The sequence below is a fragment of the Bubalus bubalis genome, chromosome 1 (genome assembly GCF_019923935.1).
Source record: "Bubalus bubalis isolate 160015118507 breed Murrah chromosome 1, NDDB_SH_1, whole genome shotgun sequence".
In the NCBI taxonomy this organism is placed as follows: Eukaryota; Metazoa; Chordata; class Mammalia; order Artiodactyla; family Bovidae; genus Bubalus; species Bubalus bubalis.
In genome coordinates, this window is record NC_059157.1 from 172,809,890 (window position 1) to 172,820,897 (window position 11,008).

Sequence of the window (11,008 nt, forward strand, 5' to 3'; positions counted from 1 at the left end):
AACTTGAAAAAGCTGATGTTCCCCCTTGAAGACCCTGCACAGCCAAAAATAAAAAGCAAAAAAAGGAAAAAGGGCATGCGCTAGGATTTAGCTACAGAAGCAAAGGGCAGAGTGGTTCATAGCAACAAAGGACAGAGATCAGTGTAAATGCTCCCAATAGGAGGTTCTGACTTTCTCTCGGGTGCCCAGCTCCCAGCCAGATCCACTCTGCCCATACCTGTCCAGCACCCCAGTGGGACATTGCCTCTGCAGTCCTCGCCCCAGACAAGTTCCAGCTCCTGCAGTCTCCTACAACTGTGACTAAACTAACAAATGAATAAAAGAGGGGCTGAGTTACTTGGGCTTATTCCCATGGAAGCTGTCAGAGGCAGAGGTCAGGATCAGCATGACCAGCTAAAGACAGGGCCAAGGCCAGAGCTGGGAGACAGAAAGTTACTAACGCAAAGTCCCAACCTCTATACCAGGGTGACACATCAATCTTCATGTCTTTGTCCATGCACAGTTGCGGCCCCAGACCTTCCTTCCTCACCTTCCCAATCCTGCCCGAGAGCCCCACCTCCTCCAGGAAGCCTGCCCTGATCCTCCAGGCCTCTAGGTGCCTGTCCCTCCTAAGTCAGCCAGGACTTTCTGGTCCACTATCCTGTTTTTTTTTTTTTTTTCCTACCTCAAGGGACATTGCTCTGGGGACAAGAAGCTTCCCCTGGGCTTCTTCATAACCCCCCTCCTCTCCCCAAGCACACATATAAGCATGGTGCTTTGAAGACAGGGCAGAGTACATGTATGGTGTGAAGAGGAGATTCTGGCCTTCGGCAAGGTCTCGCTTTCTGTTCTTTCTAGAGGATTTGGCAGGAAAAGGTCCAGGGCTGGAGTCAGAAGATGGGAACACGGGACCTTGTTCCCCACTAACACAGTCACCATCTCTGAGTCTCTGGGCCTGGGTCACATCCAGTCTGCCCCTTGTTAGATACTGCTGTGCTCCCTTCTTGCTTCCAGCTCTCATCTATTCATTCGACAAAGACTTGGTGGATGGCTACCATGTGACAGGTTCTTTACTGCTGAGAGCTAGGGGCATGCAGTAGTGGCCAAGTCGGGCTCAGCCCCTGCCCCCTCTCTCCAGCCAGAGGGAGTGAGGGCTTGTCACATCTCTCCTCTCATCTCCACCACAGCACATGGCACTGGACTAGGCATAGACGAGATACAACAGGGTCTAACTCCCTGGTAGGAGTAACATCAGCTGTCAACCCAGCAAGCGGAGGGCATACTGAACAGTGCCTCCGTCACATTTCCTCAAACCAAACTTAATTTCTTAGGCCATGCTTGAATGGGGATGCTTAATGACATTATCCGGAAGGATCCGCCCTGGGGCTTCAGTGATGGCTGAGCAAGAAAACAAAAACTCAAATTGTCAGCTGCCCTTCCCAGGACCCTGGCGGGTGTTGCAGCCCGAGAGGGAAATGAGGAGACACAAAGCGTGGATGTCGCACTTCGTAAGGAGCCTCAGCTGTTTGCAAAATGTGATACTCAATTCTTCAGAGGCCCAGGACCCCAAATCCCATTCTCGGAGTCTTGTCTGCTGGACTTAGTCAGGCATGGGGTCTCCCAAGAGACAGGACTGCTGCAGGATTGATGATGACTGGGTGAAATGCCCTCCCCTCAATGTGGCCTCTGGCTTTGGACTTGCTAGGGAAGGGGCTGGGGGTGGATTTCATTCCTTCATTTAACCAGTGGTAACGGTGCCTCCCTGGAGATGTGAGGCTTCAGGAAAGTGTAAGACCTGATCACTTCCGGTCCAGGAGAGCTCTGAGGGGTCAGACTCAGTGACAAGTCTGAATAATGACAAGGACTGTAAAAAGAAGTGCATTTTGATACCACTTGAATCCCTATAATAGACTGATTATTGCTTTCAAACATATGTAACAGCTCTTGTGAAATGCAAAGCTGATCTAATCATATTCCATGCTTAAAATCCCCCACAGCTCTCCAGGGCTTTCAGAAGAAAGTACAAACTCCTAACCCTTTTTATTGTTGTGTAGTTGCTAAGTCATGTCTGACTCTTTCATAGACTGTAGACCGCCAGGCTCCTCTGTCCATGGGGTTTCCCAGGCAAGAGTGCTGGAGTGGGTTACCGTTTCCTTCTCCAGGGGATCCTCCTGATCCAGGGATCAAACTTGCTCTCTCCTGCATTGACAGGCAGATTCTTACTACTGAGCCACCAGGGAAGCCTCTCCTAACCCTTCCCCCCACAAAAGCTCCACAATGCTTTCTTGGCCCATCTCCCTCTATGAAGCCCCTCACAGCATTCCCACTAAGCTGTGTGAATTTCCCCACAGGCACCACAGGGGCCCACACACTCGTGTCCTGAACCTCTGCCGCCTTCACCCATTCACTCTCCCTTGCACACCCCTCCCACATATACTCACCTGGGTAATTCATTCAACTCAGGTATCAGTGCCTCTGGGGAGCTCGTCATCCTGTGCTCTGAGAGCCCCTGCACCTGTCTCCATCACAGACTTATCACTGATGTCTCCTCAGCCACCTCCCTCCCTCTGAGACAGGGGACAACTCAAAAGCAGGGGCTGGGTCCGCCACCAGAGTCCTTGGGACTCTGCAGGGCTCTGGCTCAGAGGGAAAGTAGTGGGAGCGAAAGCATGAGCACAGAAATAAAAGCAACCTGCTGCCTCGGAAAGAGCCTCCACTGAGGCATGACTGAGAGAGCAGAGCACCGTGAGCTTGGGCGAGTCAATCACTTACATCTTCAGCCCTCAGTTTTCACCTCTGCCTAATGGTGCCAATGGTACCTACTTGGACCTGGTTCGACGGGGATGTTCCTAAGATTTTCTTGGTATAAATATTAAGCAAAGAGGCTATTCTATTAAAAGATGCTCCTTGAGAGTGAACCTGCCAATAGTGAATGAGCCAAAGAACCCCCAAGCTTTTATTCACTGGCGTCCATTAGCTTTTCTCTCTAGACATGCATGGAGCTCAAGCGACACTTGGCTGGGGCAGGCCCTTTCTTACCAGGAGCTCACAAAGAGAGCCATCTGTCCAGCTCCAGGTGGAACCGTCTCACGCCCATCCTCCGGGAGCATGAATCAATGAGGCTTCCCTGCGCCTCTCCTTCTTGTGGGGTTTCCATGGGAATCCTCCCACATGTGACAGAGCCAGGAGCCCCCAAGGCGGAAGCTCAGGCTGTCAGTCAGCAAAGAGCGCAGGAGATGGGATGAAGAAGGTTTGCTAGGCAGTGACCAAGCCAGCTTGCTCTGCAAGGTCACTTGAAAGAGACACACCTCTAAGGCAGCGAGGCCAGAGGCCCTACATCCAGGTGGTTTCCTGGCAGAGTCTGGTTCCTGCTCCAGCTGCCCCAGTGCCCCAAGCATGTGTGGGTGGCTCTGTGGGACAGCTGGCCTCTGTAAGGCTGCAGCAGACCTACCTAGGAGAAAGCGGCTGGGGGTGAGTGAGGTGTAACAGGACCCTCAAGGAAAAACTTCAAGAAAGAAAACACAGTGACCTTCATGTCTAGCCTGTCATTTATCTCCCTAACCGAACTTTGCTCGCTTGGTATAACTGGTTGTCTGAAATCTCAATGCCTGAATGAAAATGGAAACTGCGTGCCTCAGGCTTGGTCTAGGAGATCATAATAGGAACCTGCTGGAATTTCTGAAGGTCCTTCTGTTAAGCTTCAGGTGTCTCTGGGAGCATTTTTGAGATACTGGGGTGGGGTGGGGGCGCAACTAGAGAGGAAGAGGGGATGGAAGGAAATGGGGAGACAGAGAGACCCAGAGAGAGAGAGAGGAGAGACAGGGAGCCCTAGGCAGCAGGGAGCCACTATGGCCCCAGAAAGCCATGGGACGTGGCATCTCACAGAATGTGGCTGACAGGCGAGACGTTTCTGTGAACAAAGCCACAGACTGGTTTCTGGAGAAGGCAGAGCTCCAGGCTCACCCATCAGTGACTTTTCACACCTCTGAAAGCCGGGTGGAGGACTTGGGAGCTGCTCTGGGCCCCTCCTTCTGCGCACACCAGCACACGGAGGTGCAGAGCTCCGGCAGTTTCCTGCAGCTTTCTGTTCCAGGGTGCACCTGGCCTGCCTCATAAATGGGGCTCCCCCACTGCTGCCTCTTCAGTTCTGCTGCTCCCTCTCTGCGTGCCCCCTCTCTCGTGATTGGCATTCCCAGCCCTCTGCGGATTCTCTCAAACTGGGTCTCCAGCCTTGCTCTCTTTCCTCAGCACCAGACCCACCTACTCGGAAGCCTCTGGCCACCCCAGATCACCCCAGACTAGCTGTTCCTTCAAATGACGCTGTAAAGCCAGGAGGCCTCTTTCCCTGTGGACATGCCCACCCATCCTAGATAGCAGATATGGCGGCTTAGGGGCCACAGGCACCTCAGAATCTACACGCCCAGGGCTGAAAGCAGCCTCTTTCTTCTCTTCTCTGGCAAACCTGGTTCCTCTCTGCTCGTCCTCTTTTCTGCCGTGGATCTCCCTGGCTCTCGGTCTCCCTCAGTGCCTTTGGCTCTCCCTTAGTTCAGATCTTGCCTGGATTACTACAAGGGTCTCCCAGTGGTGCCCCAAGCCACCATCCATGCTGCCACAGGGTGAATCTAACGGAGGCACCCACTCACCTTTTGTTCAGCTCTCCAGGTGGCTTCACCAGGGAGAAGCTGTACCCCTTTCCTTGATACATAAGGATCCCCAAGACCTGTCCTTGCTTATTTCTCCCATACCAGTCAGCCTCCCAGCATGGCCCCCGTCAGAGCGGTCACAGTAGACTCCTCTCACAAATCCTATCCTGCCCATCCTTTTTCCTGGGATCCTTCTCACCTTCCCTGGCCTGACTGATATTCCTTCTCCTCATACTTCCAAGTGGGGCTGGGCACCCTCTGTGGCATTCCTCCATTGCCCTGTGGCCTCATCCTGCATCCCCAGCTGTCTTCTGTACCATGGGCTCTGTTTCTTGCTGGCAAGGCCAGCACCCACCCCCCAGCCTCTGCCTCCTACCAGCACCTGCTACCACTGGCTACATCGGGCTGCAGAAGACACTTCCGCTCCACACCTCTTGTACAGTTTGCCTTTTCAACAACAAACAACATTGTTCTCTCATAATTAAAGTACACATTTTAAATGGGGATTAACTCAATATGTATAGCAAAAAAATCACACGCAGTCCACACCGCCCAGGAAGGTTCATGACTCCTGATTTGGGTCTTCAATCCTCTTTCCCAAAGGACTCAACAGAGATGACTTTTTCCTACAGCTTCAGAACAGGTACCCCCTGTGAGCCTTATTTACGGACCATATTTTATTCAAAATATTTTATTTAAAATGTGTTGCTGGGGACTTCCCTGGTGGTCCAGTGGTTAAGAATTTGAGCTCCTAATGCAGGGTGCCAGGGTTCAGTCCCTGGTCAGGGAACTAAGATTCCACATGCTGCAACTAAGACCTGGTGTCAAATAAATAAATAAATATTTAAAAAATAAAGGACTACCCTGGTGGTGCAGTGGATAGGAATCCGCCTGCGCATGCAGAGGACACAGGTTCGAGCTCTGGCTGGGGAAGATTCCACATGGCAGGGAGTAACTAAGCCTGCGCACCACAAATACTGAGGCCGACGCATCCAGAACCTGTGCTTTGCAACAAGAGAACCCACTGCAATGAGGAGCCCATGTACCATACCGAGAGTGGCCCCCACTCACTGCAACTAGAGAAAGCCCGTGCAAAGCAACAAAGACCCAGGGCAGCCAAAAATAAATAAAAACTGAAAAAGAAAAATCAAATGTGTTGCTATTTTATTTTTTATTGTTGATCTTTCTTGCCAAGTGTGTATGGCTATGTTCACATCAGTTGTGTGTATGCACTCATATACTTAGTTTTTAAAAATGACTCTGAGGCAGAGATGTCTGGTAATTTTGCTTCAGGTACTTCCACACCCCCTGATTTTCTGCACCCTGTGGCCTGTTCTAGCTGCGAGGTTGCCTGAGACCCTTCTTTCCTATACCAACAAAGAAGGGGCCCTTGAAGACCCTGGCTATGTAACCACGTCAGGCATCATTCTCTCGGGGAGAATCAAGTAGCCCCTGTAGGGTGAAGGGAACTAGGTCTTTTCCCAGAGAGGAGGGGAACTCAGCACTGGCCCAGGTCTTGGTCACTTTCTGGAGTAGAAGTGAAGCTCCCCAAGGACAGGCCTGTCCAAGTGAGGAGGAGCCAGGTTTGATAAAAGCCAAGGAAAAAGTCTTCTAAGTGTTGGAGCAAAGGCAGAAAGGTCAGGGAGTAGAGGTTAATAAGAGAGGAAAACAGTGAGAAAGGCGTGAAAGGTAGCAGGAACCAGACCTGTAGGTCTTTCAGTTCAGTTCAGTTCAGTCGCTCAGTCGAGTCCGACTTTTGGCGACCCCATGAATCCCAGCACGCCAGGCTTCCCTGTCCATTACCAACTCCCAGAGTTCACTCAGACTCACATCCATTGAGTCAGTGATGCCATCCAGCCATCTCATCCTCTGTCATCCCCTTCTCCTCCTGCCCCCAATCCCTCCCAGCATCAAGGTCTTTTCCAATGAGTCAACTCTTCACATGAGGTGGCCAAAGTACTGGAGTTTCAGCTTCAGCATCATTCCCTCCAAAGAAATCCCAGGGCTGATCTCCTTCAGAATGGACTGGTTGGATCTTGCAGTCCACGGGACTCTCAAGAGTCTTCTCCAACACCATAGTTCAAAAGCATCAATTCTTCAGCGCTCAGCCTTCTTCACAGTCCAACTCTCACATCCATACATGACCACTGGAAAAACCATAGCCTTGACTAGATGGACCTTTGTTGGCAAAGTAATGTCTCTGCTTTTGAAAATGCTGTCTATCAAAAAAAAAAAAAGAGAAAGAAAGAAAGAAAATGCTGTCTACGTTGGTCATAGCTTTTTTTCCAAGGAGCAAGCATCTTTTAATTTCATGGCTGGAGTCACCATCTGCAGTGATTTTGGAGCCCAAAAATATAAAGTCTGACACTGTTTCCACTGTTTCCACTGTTTCCCCATCTATTTCCCATGAAGTGATGGGACTGGATGCCATGATCTTTGTTTTCTGAATGTTGAGCTTTAAGCCAACTTTTTCACTCTCCACTTTCACGTTCATCAAGAGGCTTTTTAGTTCCTCTTCACTTTCTGCCATAAGGGTGGTGTCATCTGCATATCTGAGGTGATTGATATTTCTCCCGGCAATCTTGATTCCAGCTTGTGTTTCTCCCAGTCCAGCGTTTCTCATGATATACTCTGCATATAAGTTAAATAAGCAGGGTGATAATATGCAGCCTTGACATACTCTTTTTCCTATTGGGAACCAGTCTGTTGTTCCATGTCCAGGTCTAACTGTTGCTTCCTGACCTGCATACAGATTTCTCAAGAGGCAGGTCAGGTGGTCTGATATGCCCATCTCTTTCAGAATTTTCCACAGTTTATTATGATCCACACAGTCAAAGGCTTTGGCATAGTCAACAAAGCAGAAATAGATGTTTTTCTGGAACTCTCTTGCTTTTTCAATGATCCAGTGGATGTTGGCAATTTGATCTCTGGTTCCTCTGCCTTTTCTAAAACCAGCTTGAATATCAGGAAGTTCACGGTTCATGTATTGCTAAAGCCTGGCTTGGAGAATTTTGAGCATTACTTTACTAGCATGTGAGATGAGTGCAATTGTGCAGTAGTTTGAGCATTCTTTGGCATTGCCTTTCTTTGGGATTGGAATGAAAATGGACTTTTTCCAGTCCTGTGGCCACTGCTGAGTTTTCCAAATTTGCTGGCATATTGAGTGCAGCACTTTCACAGCATTATCTTTCAGGATGTGAAATAGCTCCACTGGAATTCCATTACCTCCACTAGCTTTGTTCGTAGTGATGCTTTCTAAGGCCCACTTGACTTCACATTCCAGGATGTCTGGCTCTAGGTCAGTGATCACACCATTGTGATTATCTGGGTCGTGAAGATCTTTGGAGGCACCTTAATCTTACTCCTGGGCAGCCTCAAGGAGATTCTAAGACTAGGAGGGATTTGATCTATATTATATTTTTAAAAGATGTTTCTGATAAATGATTATTATTTGCTAATGTGATATGTGAAAATTGTCTTGTAGTTTGAACTTAAATTTTTCTTATTCAAGAAAAATGAGGTAGAGCAACTTGTCATATGCTTGATATTTCAGTTTTACTTTGTGCATGTGAACTGTGAATGGTCTTTTTCTTGTTGACTTGAGGACATTTTTACACATTAAAGAGATGAGCCCTTTGTGACAGGAGTGACAATTCTCCCAGTTTGTCATGTCTTTTCACTGTTTCTGATGATGTCCCTGTAGATTTTCTTCTCATATAACTGAGTTTACCAGTCTTTTAAGCAAAATAGAAATACAGCCTGGAGAGATATTTGAGTAGAATGGTCAGCAAGCAGAATTTTGTTTGTTGTTTGCCCAAGGTGGCTTAAATTCCTTTTATTGGTACTTTTAAAGGAAGTTTGTAAAATGGAATCTATCAGAGGGGTATGTGTCTCAGGAGGATGGTGTCTTGTGTCAAACATGTTTGTATCAAGCTACCAACACCGTGTCTTTCTACAAACTCCATTAATCAGCAGCACTTTTGGAAAAATGGAGTTGTGGAGGATGAAGAAGGATCCCCCATCAGTCTCAGTGACAGAGATTGCAGAACTGGGTTGGAGGAGAGGGGCATCAAGGGGGAAAGAGAGGGAGAGGCGGGAGAGATGTGTTGCACGGGTGCTGCTTCCTTAGGTGCAATGACCGCCTGGAGGGGGAGGGGCGGGCAGCTCCTGTATTCTCCTTTTAATAGCGTTTCCCCCAAGCTCAGGCACGTCTTCCTGATTTATGTTCATCGATTGCAGGAGGACGGAAGGTGGATGGAGGATGGAGGCTCTGATTCCTAGAGAGGAGAGAACTCCTTCAACCCCTAAACTCCCCCAGGAGGAGGCTGGGGCAGACGAGGAAACTGAGCTGGGAAAGATTAGAGTACTTGTCCAAGGTCACACTGCGGGCTGATGGTGGAGGCGGAATTCGAACTCAATCAAGCTTATTCCAGAGAGCTCTCCGTCTCCTAGCGCTACGGCCCACAAGTGCCCTCCTCTCTCTGCCAGTCCGTAACAGCCCATGCTCCTGCATCCCGGACGCGGGAGCGGCCACTTCCCCCCCTCTCCCCTCAAGCCCTCTTCTCCCTCCAGGGAGAGGTCCTGGGCTCGGCGTCCCCTCCTGGTTCTGAGCCCGTGGCGCGTCTTGCCCTACCAGGGCGGACACATTTGCCGCGCTCCAGGCTCTGGCCTCCTCCCTTCTTCCCAGACCCCACCCCCCTCCCCTGCCCGTGACTCACTCTGCACGCGACCCCCTCCCTTCCAAAGCATCGCCAAGTTTGTCTCCAAGCAAGGCCAGGAGCTGGCCCCAAGCAGCGCTCGGACCGGGCGACCAGCCTCACTATCCAGCGTCAAGAGTAAACAGTGACAACAGCCCCCATTTCACCAGTATCCACTGCGTGCCAGGCGCTTGATTTCCATCGCTCTGAACTGCCCCCGCCCCCCAACCCGGACGAACAGACTCCTGGAAATTACTGTCCCCAATACATCGACGAAAGAACTGCTGCAGCTCCGGAAAGTTGGATGACACGCTTGGGCTCACACAGCTAATAATAATGCTGGCTAACGTTTGATCGAGTGGTTCTTATGTGTCAGGAACAGGTCTACGTACATTACGACAACCACCCCATAGATGCTACTAAGAGCCCTATTAAAAGGGTACCATTATCACCCCCATTCTACGGATGAAGAAATCAAGGTTTGGCTCCTTGTCCAAGGTCACTCATTCAGTGAATGACAGATCATGGACCTAAACCCAGGCAGGGTGACTCCGGCGGGGGCGGGGCGGGGTGGGGGTTAGTTTTTGTGCTGTCTCCATTACGCAGAAAAGCAGCGGGCTTCGAACCCATGGTACCAGGGGCCGGCCCCAAACGCCCAAAGGCAAACTAACCAGCTCGGACTGCCACAGTCCGCAGAGAGGAATTCCCGGGGATCTGGACCGGACCGACGCCAGGAGCGCGGACTGTGGCCAGTGCCGGCCCGCACGAGGTCCGCGCGGCCAGACCTCGGCTCCCGCGCGCTTCTCACCAGAAGATGGAGAATACTCACCATAAAAGAGAGGGCAAGCGCCTGCCCTGGAGGAATCGCCAGCGCTGGCAGGTCCTGGACTCCGAGGAGAGACGTCTGCGGGCGCTGCCACCAGCTCAGGGGCGCCCGAGCGACCCCGAAGATACCGGCTTGTTCCCCGGGGCCAGGGGCGCGTCCTCACGGCTCGAGCCCCGCAGCAGCGCCCCCTCTGCCCAGCAGGGTGGCCCGGAGTTGGAGCGTTCTTGGGGAAGTTGGCGCTCCAGCGCGGCGAGAGGGCGCAGGAGGTCGGGTGGGAGAGGGGAAGCGTCTTTTCTGCGCGGATCCCGGGGGCGCGCCAAGGCCTGCGCTCCAGCGGTTCCTAAGCTCCGCGCTGGACCTGGAGGGCGGCGAGTCCCGAGCTCAAGGCGCACGGGCCGCGCCTCTGCCGCCCGCCCCTGGCGCGCCCGGCGTCTTCCCCCTCGCCCTGGGCGCACGCATTGGTGTTCGAAACTGGGGCCCGGGTCCGGGCTACGGTGCGCTCATCGCCCTCCCCAAGGGGCTGGGCGTCTTTGTGCGCGGGGCGCGCCGGCCGCCGCGGCCAGCTCTGGATGCTGCAGCCGCCGCCGCCTCCCCCTCCTCCTCCGCCGCCGCCCGCTCCCAGCCTTCCCGGCCGGCCCTGAGGCTGCAGCTGAAAGCCGATCCGGCTGAGCTCATCCCTGAAGGCCACTAATCCAATAGCCGCGGAAGGCGCGGCCGCCGGGAACGCCCCTTCCCCCACCATCCCGCGCCCCGGCCCGTCCCAGCTCGGGCCGCTGCCGGAGCCGCCACCTTTCCGAGGCCACCAGCTGGCGGGAGAGGGAAGTGGAGCCCGCGGCCGCGTGCCGAGTCGGCGCGGTCGCCAT

General features: G+C 52.2%; 1 protein-coding gene across 1 annotated transcript in view; it reads right to left on the reverse strand.

Moving 5' to 3' along the window:
- SPSB4 (splA/ryanodine receptor domain and SOCS box containing 4) overlaps positions 1 to 10,776 on the reverse strand; it is an 85,847-nt gene extending 75,071 nt beyond the window's left edge. The window contains exon 1 of the mRNA XM_006078046.4: positions 10,149 to 10,776. The gene's annotated coding sequence lies outside the window, so the exon portion shown is untranslated. The remainder of the gene's footprint in view (positions 1 to 10,148) is intronic.
- Positions 10,777 to 11,008: the final 232 nt, after the last annotated feature.